The sequence below is a fragment of the Ranitomeya imitator genome, chromosome 4 (assembly GCF_032444005.1).
Source record: "Ranitomeya imitator isolate aRanImi1 chromosome 4, aRanImi1.pri, whole genome shotgun sequence".
NCBI classification, from domain to species: Eukaryota; Metazoa; Chordata; class Amphibia; order Anura; family Dendrobatidae; genus Ranitomeya; species Ranitomeya imitator.
Window position 1 is genome coordinate 295,937,376 of NC_091285.1, and position 14,701 is coordinate 295,952,076.

A 14,701-nucleotide genomic window follows, 5' to 3' on the forward strand; every position below is an offset into this window, starting at 1 on the left:
TATGTAGCTACTTTATCTAATCTATAAAATAGCTACTTTTATGGAGCAGCAGGAGTGCCTCTGGATAGTCCACATTTTATCTCTTGGGGCCAAAAGATCTCACTGGTGTATTCGATACTATACATCTGTGAAACAGAATAATTCGAGCCATGCAAAATATTTTTTGTTTTTAGATTAAAGCCACTTTTAGTTTTTTTAGTTTTGCTTATGAGAGATACTCCAATCAATCTGATAGACATGATGGACATCCTTTGGTACACATTGGTACTGTAAAAGTAGTCTTCTGCATTTTATTTTACACTGGTTCACCATTAAAACATATACCATATACTGTACGCTCTATGTTTTTTTAAGTGAATAGGCAGGTGTAAATGGTATCGCCTCATGCTCCGTACAGAAAACCTTTGTGTTTCCTGTGGATACTCTGCAATTGCATTAGGAGTATTATATTAACAGTGGCCAAAGAAGCAGCAGGTCAGCTCTTGGAATGGGCACCTTGCATTTTAGAGTCTATGTATGATTGGAGTTTCAGATGAAGCGCCATTAGACACTGATAACGTGTAAACCCAAAAGTGGGAATATGTGGTAAACTGTAGGAAATATTAAATAACAGTACATTATAAAAATGCTTGTATTGAACAGAAGGAAAGTTTGAAATAGTTTATTTGGTATCAGACAACCCCTTGAAATGCCTGAAGTTACAGAGCTAATAAAACAGTTAATTCTCTTGAATGCTCAATGTTCACATTTATGACATTTATCATTTCTGGTATGTTACCATATGGTAGCAATTGTTTACCGTGTACAAAATATAACTTACTTAACTCACTGTCTAACAGTTGTAATGTTTTAGTACCACAAAGAGACCCCAAAAGAACACTCAAAAAACCTCTTTCCTCTTCCTCTTTTACTCATTTTTAATATTTTAGGACATTTAAGTGCATTAAACATTATCTATACTTACAGGACTGAAGAAAATAAATACTGTATATAGCCGTCCTGTTAGGTCCTGTTTAAAGGTACATTTGTTCTCATTCTGGAAAAACAGTACTGTAACAGGATGCAAAACGTGGTGAGGTTAGACCCAAAAACCTCTAATGGTAACTGCTCCACAAAACAATAGCTACCACATTATGTTTTGCTTTGGGACATACTAATACTTTAAAATGCAGTAAAACTATATCATTCAATATTGCTGGAGTCAGAACACTTTAATTTTCCGATCCCTTGCCAAAACTGACAAATTTGTCTGTACAAGTCTATTGCTGGCAAGAAGCGGCTTTTAAATTCTAGCACTTTAGGTCTCAAAGCTCACGAAACAGACTCTTTAATGCTAGTGAACATAGCTGCTAATGGCCATACATTTGCTGGAGTTATCCCCATTAGTATCCCCATAAGTAAGAAACCTTTGAAATCCTAGAAAATATTTGTCCATAATATTGTTCAACAAATGCAGAGACACATTTTGCAGTGGCAATTTGGGTGTGCACCTCCCTCTCAATTACAGCAGACGTTATTTTTTTGTTAATTAAAGAGACTGATTACTACTTTTTTATTTGTGGCCTATCCTTAGAATACGTTATCAATATCAATATCCGATCGGTGAGGATGTGACACTTGGCACCCCGACTGATCAGCTGTTAACAGCGGGGACCAGATAGGTGTTCTCAGATATTACTGGAACACTACAGCTCTGTCAAAATTAGAGTGGCTGCGGCCAGGTACTATAGATGCACTCCCTATTAATGTGAACAAATTGGGGTGGATTTGCAGTACCCGGCTATGGCCACTATAGAAATTAAGGAGCTGTTATGTTTCAGCAGCATCCAATAACAGCGCCCTACTAACAGATGAAAAGCCGAAATTACAAGTATTGATAGGTGTCACTGGTGTGTCAGAGGCTGCAGACAGTCGCACAGCATCTGGCTGCAGAAGGTCTCAGCGGTTGGCATTGCAAACTAGTGGCCACCTCCCCCAGTCTTAATGGTGTCACCCGGATCTGGGTGTTTATAACTCCCAACTTCCTGTTGGGAGTTGTGGGTGTTATTTTTTATTTGCACTTCCCTGGTGAGGCTTGGGGCTGCAGAAGTCGGCTAGTGTCTTCTTGGAGTTCAAAGGACGATGGTGTTTCTTTTTGTGCATACTCAAGGTAAGTGTTCCCTTGTTTTGTATATCCTAGCTGTCTTCAGCAGTAGTGGGGATTGACTAGCGCTCATCCTGTCCTTCCTGATGCAGAGCTTATTGCCAGGTTCAGGCAGGGATTAAGTATCTTGCTCGGCGATAGATGCGGAACATATATAGGGATGATAGGTCAGACAGGGTGATGATAGATCTGTCTAAGGGTCTCCCTTCCCTAGTATTTGGTTCCCCTTCCCTTATCCCTTTCTGTTGCACTTAGTCTGTCCCACACTGTGCGTGACAGTAGGCTATCAATAAAAAGGTAATGGCCAACCTCTTTAAGTTACTGAATTAATATTCTATATAACAGCTGCTATTACTCATCTCCCCTTATTAATCAACAGTAGATACAGATTCTCACACAACTACTAGCCAAAAAGTTTATATTGTGTGCGGCAAGGTCGGAAGCAAAGAGGCCTAGAGGACTAATTAGATGTGGTCATGGTCTGGCATTAAATTATGTGGCAAGATTTATAAGATCTGGTCTGGGGTTTGAATGGCACTGTCTAGGACAGGGGTGGGGAATCTTTTCTGCTAAGGGCCATTTGGATATTTATACCATCATTCAGGGGCCATACAACCTCCACCCACAAAGTACATCCTGACACTGGCATTGGTTTCAGGACTTAATCTTTCATTGCATGCCCTTCAGTGTTCAGTAGTGAACACTGCGTGTGTGTGCTAACAAAGCAAGAAGAAATTATTGAGCTTGTGGCAATCAAAATACAGCTCCTTGCTCAAGAATGTGGTTCCTGAGAATGTGCTCGGGGGCCTGATAAAAGGTCATCGAGGGCCATAAATGGCCCTGGGGCCTGAGGTTCCCCACCTCTGGTCTAGGATCTGAAATATAGATTTTGGTTTAGGGTCCCAATTATAAGGTTTGATCTAGTATCTTTTCTCGAATGTGAATTATGAACTCTAGTTTGGGATGTCACTTAAGGGATCTATTCTGAGGTGTAAATCATAGGATGTGATATTGGGTTTAAATGATAGTGGATGTGGTCTGCATTCATCCTGGCTTTTTGAAAAAATATATAACTTTCACAGAAAATTGCATCTTAGATCATTATTGCAGGGGATCTCCTCTGTCTATACTGTCCTCACTGTAAGGACTTTATAATAAGAACTGTATATGAGAAATATTTTGAAAAAAAAAATATTCTGACAAACCTTGTCCCATGCCAAGGCACACGCATACAGACCTTGCTCTATATTATTCCCCTTGTTAGCAAACCATGCTTTGTCAAAGTTGTAGTGTGCTTAAGTTCCCATGATGAGCTTTTAGTTAAGTTTTATGTGCAGATTTTCCCCAAGGAATTGCATTAGATTTGGAAAATCTGCAGGTAAAAAACACCCAAGCGTTTTTAATGAATTTCTGCTGCGGAAACACACTAAACTCGACTCGAGTATAAGCCTAGGGTGGAAAATGCAGCAGCTACCGGTAAAGGCCAAGAATAAAAATAGATACCAATAAGAGTGAGATTAATTGAGACATCAGTAGGTTAAGTGTTTTTGAATATCCATATTGAATCAGGAGCCCCATATAATGCTCCATACAGTTCTTTATGGCCCCATAAGATGCTCCATATACAAATATGCCCCTTATAATGCTCCATGCAGTTCTTTATGGCTCCATAGATGCCCCATATAATGCTCCATGCAGTTCTTTATGGCCCCATAGATGCCCCATATAATGCTCCATGCAGTTCATTATGGCCCCATAGATGCCCCATATAATGCTCCATGCAGTTCTTTATGGCCCCATAGATGCCCCAAATAATGATCCATGCAGTTCTTTATGGCCCCATATAATGCTCCATGCAGTTCTTTAAGGCCCCATAAATGCCCCATATAATGCTCCATGCAGTTCATTATGGCCCCATAGATGCCCCATATAATGCTCCATGCAGTTTGCAGTTCATTATGGCCCCATAGAAGCCCCATATATCGCTCCATGCAGTTCTTTATGGCCCCATAGAGGCCCCATATAAAACTCTGCCACATATAATGTTCCATACGTTCATTATTGCCCCATAGATGCTCCATATAAAACTGTGCCACATATAATGCTCCATACCGTTCATTATTGCCCCATAGATGCTCCATATAAAGCTGTGCCACATATACAGTAATGCTCTATACCGTTCATTATTGCCCCATAGATGCTCCATATAAAACTGGGCCACATATAATGTTCCATACCGTTCATTATTGCCCCATAGATGCTCCATATAAAATTGTGCCACATATAATGCTCCATACCGTTCATTATTGCCCCATAGATGCTCCATATAAAACTGTGCAACATATAATGCTCCATACCGTTCATTATTGCCCCATAGATGCTCCATATAAAACTGTGCCACATATGTTGCATACCGTTCATTATTGCCCCATAGATGCTCCATATAAAACTGTGCCACATATAATGCTCCATACCGTTCATTATTGCCCCAAAATTGCTCCATATAAAACTGTGCCACATATAATGCTCCATACTATTCATTATTGCCCCATAGATGCTCCATATAAAACTGTGCCACATATAATGTTCCATACTGTTCATTATGGACCCATAGATGCTCAATATAAAACTGTGCCACATATAATGTTCCATACCGTTCATTATTGCCCCATAGATGCTCCATATAAAGCTGTGCCAGATATAACGCAGCTGCTGCAATAAAAAAAATGACATACTCACCTCTCGTTGCTGCCCACTGCTCCTCAGCATCCCGTCTCTCCGCAGTGAATGTTCAGGCAGAGGGCGCCCTCTGACCTGTTATGACCTGGTGGTCAGGACAATAATGGACCTGGTGGTTAAGAGCACACGGAATGACCTGATAGTTACTGATAATAAAGGACGAGCTCTGGGACGTGGGAACTCTGCTGACCGCAATCCCTAATGCTATCAAACACACTAGAAATAGCCGTGGATTGCGCCTAACGCTCCCTATGCAACTCGGCACAGCCTAAGGAACTAGCTAGCCCTGAAGATAGAAAAATAAAGCCTACCTTGCCTCAGAGAAATTCCCCAAAGGAAAAGGCAGCCCCCACATATAATGACTGTGAGTAAAGATGAAAATAAAAACACAAAGATGAAATAGATTTAGCAAAGTGAGACCCGACTTACTGAACAGACCGAGGATAGGAAAGGTTACTTTGCGGTCAGCACAAAAACCTACAAAAAGACCACGCAGAGGGCGCAAAAAGATCCTCCGCACCGACTCACGGTGCGGAGGCGCTCCCTCTGCGTCCCAGAGCTTCCAGCAAGCAAGACAATAAAAATAGCAAGCTGGACAGAAAAATAGCAAACCAAAGAAATACAAGCTGGGACTTAGCTTCTGCTGGGAAGACAGGTCACAAGAACGATCCAGGAGTGAACTAGACCAATACTGGAACATTGACAGGTGGCATGGAGCAAAGATCTAAGTGGAGTTAAATAGAGCAGCCAGCTAACGAATTAACCTCGTCACCTGAGGAAGGAAACTCAGAAACACCCACCAGAGGAAGTCCATGGACAGAACCAGCCGAGGTACCATTCATGACCACAGGAGGGAGCCCGACAACAGAATTCACAACAGTACCCCCCCCCCCTTGAGGAGGGGTCACCGAACCCTCACCAGAGCCCCCAGGCCGACCAGGATGATCCAAATGAAAGGCACGAACCAGATCGGCAGCATGAACATCAGAGGCAAAAACCCAGGAATTGTCTTCCTGACCATAAACCTTCCACTTGACCAGGTACTGGAGTTTCCATCTCGAAACACGAGAATCCAAAATCTTCTCCACCACATACTCCAACTCCCCCTCAACCAACACCGGGGCAGGAGGATCAACGGATGGAACCACAGGCGCCACGTATCTCCGCAATAACGACCTATGGAATACATTATGGATGGCAAAAGAAGCAGGAAGGGCCAAACGAAATGACACAGGATTGATAACCTCAGAAATCTTATACGGACCAATGAAACGAGGCTTAAACTTAGGAGAGGAAACCTTCATAGGAACATAACGAGACGACAAACAAACCAAATCCCCAACACGAAGTCGGGGACCCACACAGCGCCGGCGGTTAGCGAAACGTTGAGCCTTCTCCTGGGACAATGTCAAATTGTCCACCACATGAGTCCAAATCTGCTGCAACCTATCCACCACAGTATCTACACCAGAACAGTCCGAAGACTCAACCTGCCCTGAAGAGAAACGAGGATGGAAACTAGAATTGCAGATAAACGGCGAAACCAAAGTAGCCGAGCTGGCCCGATTATTAAGGGCGAACTCAGCCAATGGCAAAAAGGACACCCAATCATCCTGATCAGCAGAAACAAAGCATCTCAGATATGTTTCCAAAGTTTGATTAGTTCGTTCGGTCTGGCCATTTGTCTGAGGATGGAAAGCCGAGGAAAAAGACAAATCAATGCCCATCCTAGCACAAAAGGATCGCCAAAACCTCGAAACAAACTGGGAACCTCTGTCAGAAACTATGTTCTCCGGGATACCATGTAAACGAACCACGTGCTGGAAAAATAATGGCACCAAATCAGAGGAGGAAGGCAATTTAGACAAAGGTACCAAATGGACCATCTTAGAAAAGCGATCACAAACCACCCAAATGACCGACATCTTTTGAGAGACGGGGAGATCCGAAATAAAATCCATAGAAATATGCGTCCAGGGCCTCTTCAGGACGGGCAAGGGCAAAAGCAACCCACTGGCACGAGAACAGCAGGGCTTAGCCCGAGCACAAGTCCCACAGGACTGCACAAAAGAACGCACATCCCGTGACAAAGACGGCCACCAGAAGGATCTAGCCACCAAATCTCTGGTACCAAAGATTCCAGGATGCCCAGCCAACACTGAACAATGAATCTCAGAGATAACTCTACTAGTCCATCTATCAGGGACAAACAGTTTCTCCGCTGGGCAACGGTCAGGTCTATCAGCCTGAAATTTTTGCAGCACCCGCTGCAAATCAGGGGAGATGGCAGACAAAATTACCCCCTCTTTGAGAATACCCGCCGGCTCAGGAACACCCGGAGAGTCAGGCACAAAACTCCTTGACAGGGCATCAGCCTTCACATTCTTAGAGCCCGGAAGGTACGAAACCACAAAATCAAAACGGGAGAAAAATAACGACCATCGAGCCTGTCTCGGATTCAACCGTTTGGCAGACTCAAGATAAGTCAAATTCTTGTGATCTGTCAAGACCACCACGCGATGCTTGGCTCCTTCCAGCCAATGACGCCACTCCTCGAATGTCCACTTCATGACCAACAACTCACGATTACCAACATCATAGTTACGCTCAGCAGGCGAAAACTTTCTAGAAAAGAAAGCACATGGCTTCATCACCGAGCCATCAGAACTTCTTTGAGACAAAACAGCCCCTGCTCCAATCTCAGAAGCATCAACCTCAACCTGAAACGGGAGCGAAACATCTGGCTGGCACAACACAGGGGCAGAAGAAAAACGACGCTTCAACTCCTGAAAAGCCTCTACAGCTGCAGAAGACCAATTGACCACATCAGCACCCTTCTTGGTCAAATCAGTCAACGGTTTAGCAACAGTAGAAAAATTAGTGATGAAGCGCCGATAAAAATTAGCAAAGCCCAGGAACTTTTGCAGGCTCTTCACAGATGTCGGCTGAGTCCAATTGTAAATGGCCTGGACTTTAACAGGGTCCATCTCGATAGTAGAAGGGGAAAAAATGAACCCCAAAAATGAAACCTTCTGAACTCCAAAGAGACACTTTGACCCCTTCACAAACAAGGAATTCGCACGAAGGACCTGGAACACCATTCTGACCTGCTTCTCATGAGACTCCCAATCATCCGAAAAGACCAAAATATCATCCAAATACACAATCAGGAATTTATCCAGGTACTCTCGGAAGATGTCATGCATAAAGGACTGAAATACTGATGGAGCATTGGAAAGCCCGAATGGCATAACCCGTTACTCAAAATGGCCCTCGGGCGTATTAAATGCTGTTTTCCATTCATCGCCTTGTTTAATACGCACAAGATTATACGCCCCTCGAAGATCTATCTTGGTGAACCAACTAGCCCCTTTAATATGAGCAAACAAATCAGACAGCAACGGCAAAGGATACTGAAATTTGACTGTAATTTTATTAAGAAGGCGGTAATCAATACAAGGTCTCAAAGAACCATCCTTCTTGGCCACAAAAAAGAACCCTGCTCCTAACGGTGATGACGACGGGCGAATATGGCCTTTCTCCAAGGATTCCTTTATATAACTCCGCATAGCGGCGTGTTCTGGCACAGATAAATTGAACAATCGGCCCTTAGGAAACTTACTACCAGGAATCAAATTAATTGCACAATCGCAATCCCTATGAGGAGGTAGGGCACTGGCTTTGGGCTCATCAAATACATCCCGATAATCCGACAAAAACTCTGGAACTTCAGAAGGAATGGAAGACAAAATAGACAAAAATGGAACATCACCATGTACCCCTTGGCAACCCCAGCTGGACACAGACATAGATTTCCAGTCCAATACTGGATTATGAACCTGTAGCCATAGCAACCCCAAAACGACCACATCATGCAGATTATGCAACACCAGAAAGCGGATATCCTCCTGATGTGCAGGAGCCATGCACATGGTCAATTGGGTCCAGTACCGAGGCTTATTCTTGGCCAAAGGCGTAGCATCAATTCCTCTCAATGGAATAGGATACTGCAAGGGCTCCAAGAAAAAACCACAGCGCCTAGCATACTCCAAGTCCATCAAATTCAGGGCAGCGCCTGAATCCACAAATGCCATAACAGAATAGGATGACAAAGAGCAAATCAGAGTAACAGACAATAGAAATTTAGACTGTACCGTACCAATGGTGGCAGACCTAGCGAACCGCTTAGTGCGCTTAGGACAATCGGAGATAGCATGAGTGGAGTCACCACAGTAAAAACATAGCCCATTCCGACGTCTGTGTTCTTGCCGTTCAGCTCTGGTCAAAGTCCTATCACATTGCATAGGCTCAGGCCCATGCTCAGATAGTACCGCCAAATGGTGCACAGCTTTACGCTCATGCAAGCGTCGATCGATCTGAATGGCCAAGGACATAGACTCATTCAGACCAGCAGGCATGGGAAACCCCACCATGACATCCTTAAGGGCTTCAGAGAGACCCTTTCTGAAGATTGCTGCCAGGGCACATTCATTCCACTGAGTGAGCACAGACCACTTTCTAAACTTCTGACAATATATCTCCGCTTCATCCTGACCCTGACACAGAGCCAGCAATATTTTCTCTGCCTGATCCACTGAATTAGGTTCGTCATAAAGCAATCCAAGCGCCAGGAAAAACGCATCAACATCACGCAATGCCGGATCTCCTGGCGCAAGGGAAAATGCCCAGTCTTGAGGGTCACCACGTAACAAAGAAATAATGATCTTTACTTGTTAAACAGGGTCACCTGAGGAGCGAGGTTTCAAGGCAAGAAACAATTTACAATTATTTTTGAAATTCAAGAACTTAGATCTATCACCAAAAAACAAATCAGGAATTGGAATCCTAGGCTCTGACATCGGATTCTGAACCACAAAATCTTGAATGTTTTGTACCCTTGTAGTGAGATTATCCATCCAAGAGGACAGACCTTGAATGTCCATGTTTACACCAGTGTCTTGAACCACCCAGAGGTAAAGGGGAAAATAGAGACAAAACACACTGCAAAGAAAAAAAAATGGTCTCAGAACTTCTCTTATCCCTCTATTGAGATGCATTAGTACTTTGGGCCACCTGTACTGTTATGACCTGGTGGTCAGGACAATAATGGACCTGGTGGTTAAGAGCACACGGAATGACCTGATAGTTACTGATAATAAAGGACGAGCTCTGGGACGTGGGAACTCTGCTGACCGCAATCCCTAATCCTATCAAACACACTAGAAATAGCCGTGGATTGCGCCTAACGCTCCCTATGCAACTCGGCACAGCCTAAGGAACTAGCTAGCCCTAAAGATAGAAAAATAAAGCCTACCTTGCCTCACAGAAATTCCCCAAAGGAAAAGGCAGCCCCCACATATAATGACTGTGAGTAAAGATGAAAATACAAACACAGAGATGAAATAGATTTAGCAAAGTGAGGCCCGACTTACTGAACAGACCGAGGATAGGAAAGGTTACTTTGCGGTCAGCACAAAAACCTACAAAAAGACCACGCAGAGGGCGCAAAAAGACCCTCCGCACCGACTCATGGTGCGGAGGCACTCCCTCTGCGTCCCAGAGCTTCCAGCAAGCAAGACAACAATAAAAATAGCAAGCTGGACAGAAAAATAGCAAACCAAAGAAATACAAGCTGGAACTTAGCTTCTGCTGGGAAGACAGGTCACAAGAACGATCCAGGAGTGAACTAGACCAATACTGGAACATTGACAGGTGGCATGAAGCAAAGATCTAAGTGGAGTTAAATAGAGCAGCCAGCTAACGAATTAACCTCGTCACCTGAGGAAGGAAACTCAGAAACACCCACCAGAGGAAGTCCATGGACAGAACCAGCCGAAGTACCATTCATGACCACAGGAGGGAGCCCGACAACAGAATTCACAACACTGACCTGAACAATAACAGCAAGAGGACGGGAAGACCAAGCGGCGCCAGGCGGGTGGAACACGGACAGGTAAATATGAAATACCGTATTTTCCGGCGTATAAGACGACTTTTTAACCCCTAAAAATTGTCCCAAAAGTCGGGGGTCGTCTTATACGCCGGGCACGGGGTGTGCAGGGAGTGATCCTGGATGTTCCCAGGGTCTGAAGGAGAGGAGACTCTCTTTTAGGCCCTGGGATCAATATTCATGTAAAAAATAAAGAATAAAAATAAAAAATATGGATATACTCACCCCTCCGACGGACCCTGGCTCTCAGCGCTGCTAGTCTGCCTCCGTTCCTAAGAATGCAGTGAGTGAAGGACCTTCGATGACGTCGCGGTCAGGTCGATGGCAGCGCTGAGAGCCAGGGTCCGTCGGAGGGGTTAGTATATCCATATTTTTTATTTTTATTCTTTATTTTTTAAATGAATATGGATCCCAGGGCCTGAAGGAGAGTCCTCTCCTCCAGACCCTGGGAACCACACGCCGTATAAGATGACTGGGCGTATAAGATGACCCCCGTCTTATACGGCGGGTATATCCCAAATTCCATATTTCATATGGATAAGTTGGGGGTCTTCTTATACGCCCAGTCGTCTTATACTCCAGAAAATACAGTACTCACCTGCTACGGCGCGGTCCCTGGCTCCTTCTCCCGGACAGATGGTCTCTGGGCACTGCAGCTTCTTCCTCTGTCAGCGGTCACTGGTACCGCTCATTACAGGAATTAATATGCGGCTCCACGTCTATGGGAGTGGAGTCCATATTCATAACTTTAATGAGCGGTACCACGAGACCGCTGAACAGAGGAAAAGCTGCGGCACCCGAAGACCATGGGACAGGCAGGGACAGCGCCAGGAGCAGGTGAGTATGCGACAGTCCTCTCTCCCCGTCACCCGCCAACCCTGCCGCCGACCATGACTCGAGTATAAGCCGAGAGGGGCACTTTCAGCCCAAAAATATGGGCTGAAAATCTCGGCTTATACTCGAGTATACAGGTCCTTCTCAAAAAATTAGCATATAGTGTTAAATTTCATTATTTACCATAATGTAATGATTACAATTAAACTTTCATATATTATAGATTCATTATCCACCAACTGAAATTTGTCAGGTCTTTTATTGTTTTAATACTGATGATTTTGGCATACAACTCCTGATAACCCAAAAAACCTGTCTCAAAAAATTAGCATATCAAGAAAAGGTTCTCTAAACGACCTATTACCCTAATCTTCTGAATCAACTAATTAACTCTAAACACATGCAAAAGATACCTGAGGCTTTTATAAACTCCCTGCCTGGTTCATTACTCAAAACCCCCATCATAGGTAAGACTAGCGACCTGACAGATGTCAAGAAGGCCATCATTGACACCCTCAAGCAAGAGGGTAAGACCCAGAAAGAAATTTCTCAACAAATAGGCTGTTCCCAGAGTGCTGTATCAAGGCACCTCAATGGTAAGTCTGTTGGAAGGAAACAATGTGGCAGAAAACGCTGTACAACGAGAAGAGGAGACCGGACCCTGAGGAAGATTGTGGAGAAGGACCGATTCCAGACCTTGGGGAACCTGAGGAAACAGTGGACTGAGTCTGGTGTGGAAACATCCAGAGCCACCGTGCACAGGCGTGTGCAGGAAATGGGCTACAGGTGCCGCATTCCCCAGGTAAAGCCACTTTTGAACCATAAACAGCGGCAGAGGCGCCTGACCTGGGCTACAGAGAAGCAGCACTGGACTGTTGCTAAGTGGTCCCAAGTACTTTTTTCTGATGAAAGCAAATTTTGCATGTCATTCGGAAATCAAGGTGCCAGAGTCTGGAGGAAGACTGTGGAGAAGGAAATGCCAAAATGCCTGAAGTCCAGTGTCAAGTACCCACAGTCAGTGATGGTGTGGGGTGCCATGTCAGCTGCTGGTGTTGGTCCACTGTGTTTCATCAAGGGCAGGGTCAATGCAGCTAGCTATCAGGAGATTTTGGAGCACTTCATGCTTCCATCGGCTGAAATGCTTTATGGAGATGAAGATTTCATTTTTCAGCACGACCTGGCACCTGCTCACAGTGCCAAAACCACTGGTAAATGGTTTACTGACCATGGTATTACTGTGCTCAATTGGCCTGCCAACTCTCCTGACCTGAACCCCATAGAGAATCTGTGGGATATTGTGAAGAGAAAGTTGAGAGATGCAAGACCCAACACTCTGGATGAGCTTAAGGCCGCTATTGAAGCATCCTGGGCCTCCATAACATCTCAGCAGTGTCACAGGCTGATTGCCTCCATGCCACGCCGCATTGAAGCAGTCATTTCTGCCAAAGGATTCCCGACCAAGTATTGAGTGCATAACTGAACATTATTATTTGTTGGTTTTTTTGTTTGTTATTAAAAAACACTTTTATTTGATTGGATGGGTGAAATATGCTAATTTATTGAGACAGGTTTTTTGGGTTATCAGGAGTTGTATGCCAAAATCATCAGTATTAAAACAATAAAAGACCTGACAAATTTCAGTTGGTGGATAATGAATCTATAATATATGAAAGTTTAATTGTAATCATTACATTATGGTAAATAATGAAATTTAACACTATATGCTAATTTTTTGAGAAGGACCTGTATACGGTAATCCTCTTATGCCTGTGTAAATAAAGTTTTGTCAAAGCCAAATACCAGGAAGTATCAAAATCAAAGTAGCGTCATTTATAATATGACACCAAAAAGAGACAAAAACTGCAGTGTCAGAAATAAATAAATAAATATTACAGAAATATAATAAATACACGTTATAAAAAAAAAAACACAAGAAACATAATTTAGCTAATAGGTGTACAAATGCTGCAAAAAATCTGCAGCATTAAAATCTCCCCAATAGTCATTGTGGAAACGTAACCATAAATGTTAGCAAGTATGCTAGTGTTTCAATCAGCGTCTTTTTATAGGATTAATTACTAAAACCAAGATATGGCAGTAAGGGAACCCACCCAAAACAAGCATCAAAAGAAAAATGAGCACAAATAACAAAGATGAGGGACGCTTGTATGAGCGTATAATGTGATGAATTACGAATCATATCCTGAAGTCACATAGTAGCACTAGCTACATTTCATTGTTACAAACTCCTGTTTTTTTCTTTTAGATTTATGATCCACTCATCATGATAAAATACTAAACTGTTGCATATATTTTTTACTGTTACAATGTTCGAAGTATGTGGAATGTGAATAGTGATGATATAAACAATTTTGTATAAATTTTAAGAAATATCATGAAAATTATATACATACAATATATTTGGCCTAGTATCTAACCCCTAAATATTGCAAGACAACAAAGAAGAGATTTGTTTATCTAAGTAGGAGGTCAGACGTCCACAAATTTCAAGCATGAAGGACCCCTATTGATCAATAAGTGATGGCTTATTTAGCTATATGCCATCACTCACTTAAAGATTTAATCCTATCTCAGCATTTCATTGTTTAAATGTGAATAACTCTGCCCAGGCAACAACCATGGGAGGTGCAGCACTGGTAAGAGCTAGGAACAGCTGTTTCTGTTACTTCCATAGACAATAATCTGGTGTTACGAAAACAGAGTATATTGCGATTCTATTCTGTTTCCATAAATTTCAAACATTTCTATGGGTGACACAATAACAGTGTAGATCAGACATTTCAACTGATTCTGTGGATGGAACTTGAGATGAAGTTATTCCTTTAAAGTGGAAAAAAATTTAAACTCAGTTGTGTTTCATTTGTATGTTTAAAAACAAAAACTAATGGAAAAACACTTCTCCCAGAAAAAATAGTACATGCTCCATGCTACTCCTAAAAGTCAAGTGTCTTCCCTTTACTTTCATTAAGGTACCTTCACACTGAGCGACGCTGCAGCGATACCGACAACGATGT

General features: G+C 43.1%; 1 protein-coding gene across 17 annotated transcripts in view; it reads right to left on the minus strand.

Moving 5' to 3' along the window:
• Positions 1 to 14,701, minus strand: part of NRCAM (neuronal cell adhesion molecule) — a 377,012-nt gene that overhangs the window by 233,511 nt on the left and 128,800 nt on the right. The gene's annotated exons all lie outside the window — the stretch shown is intronic.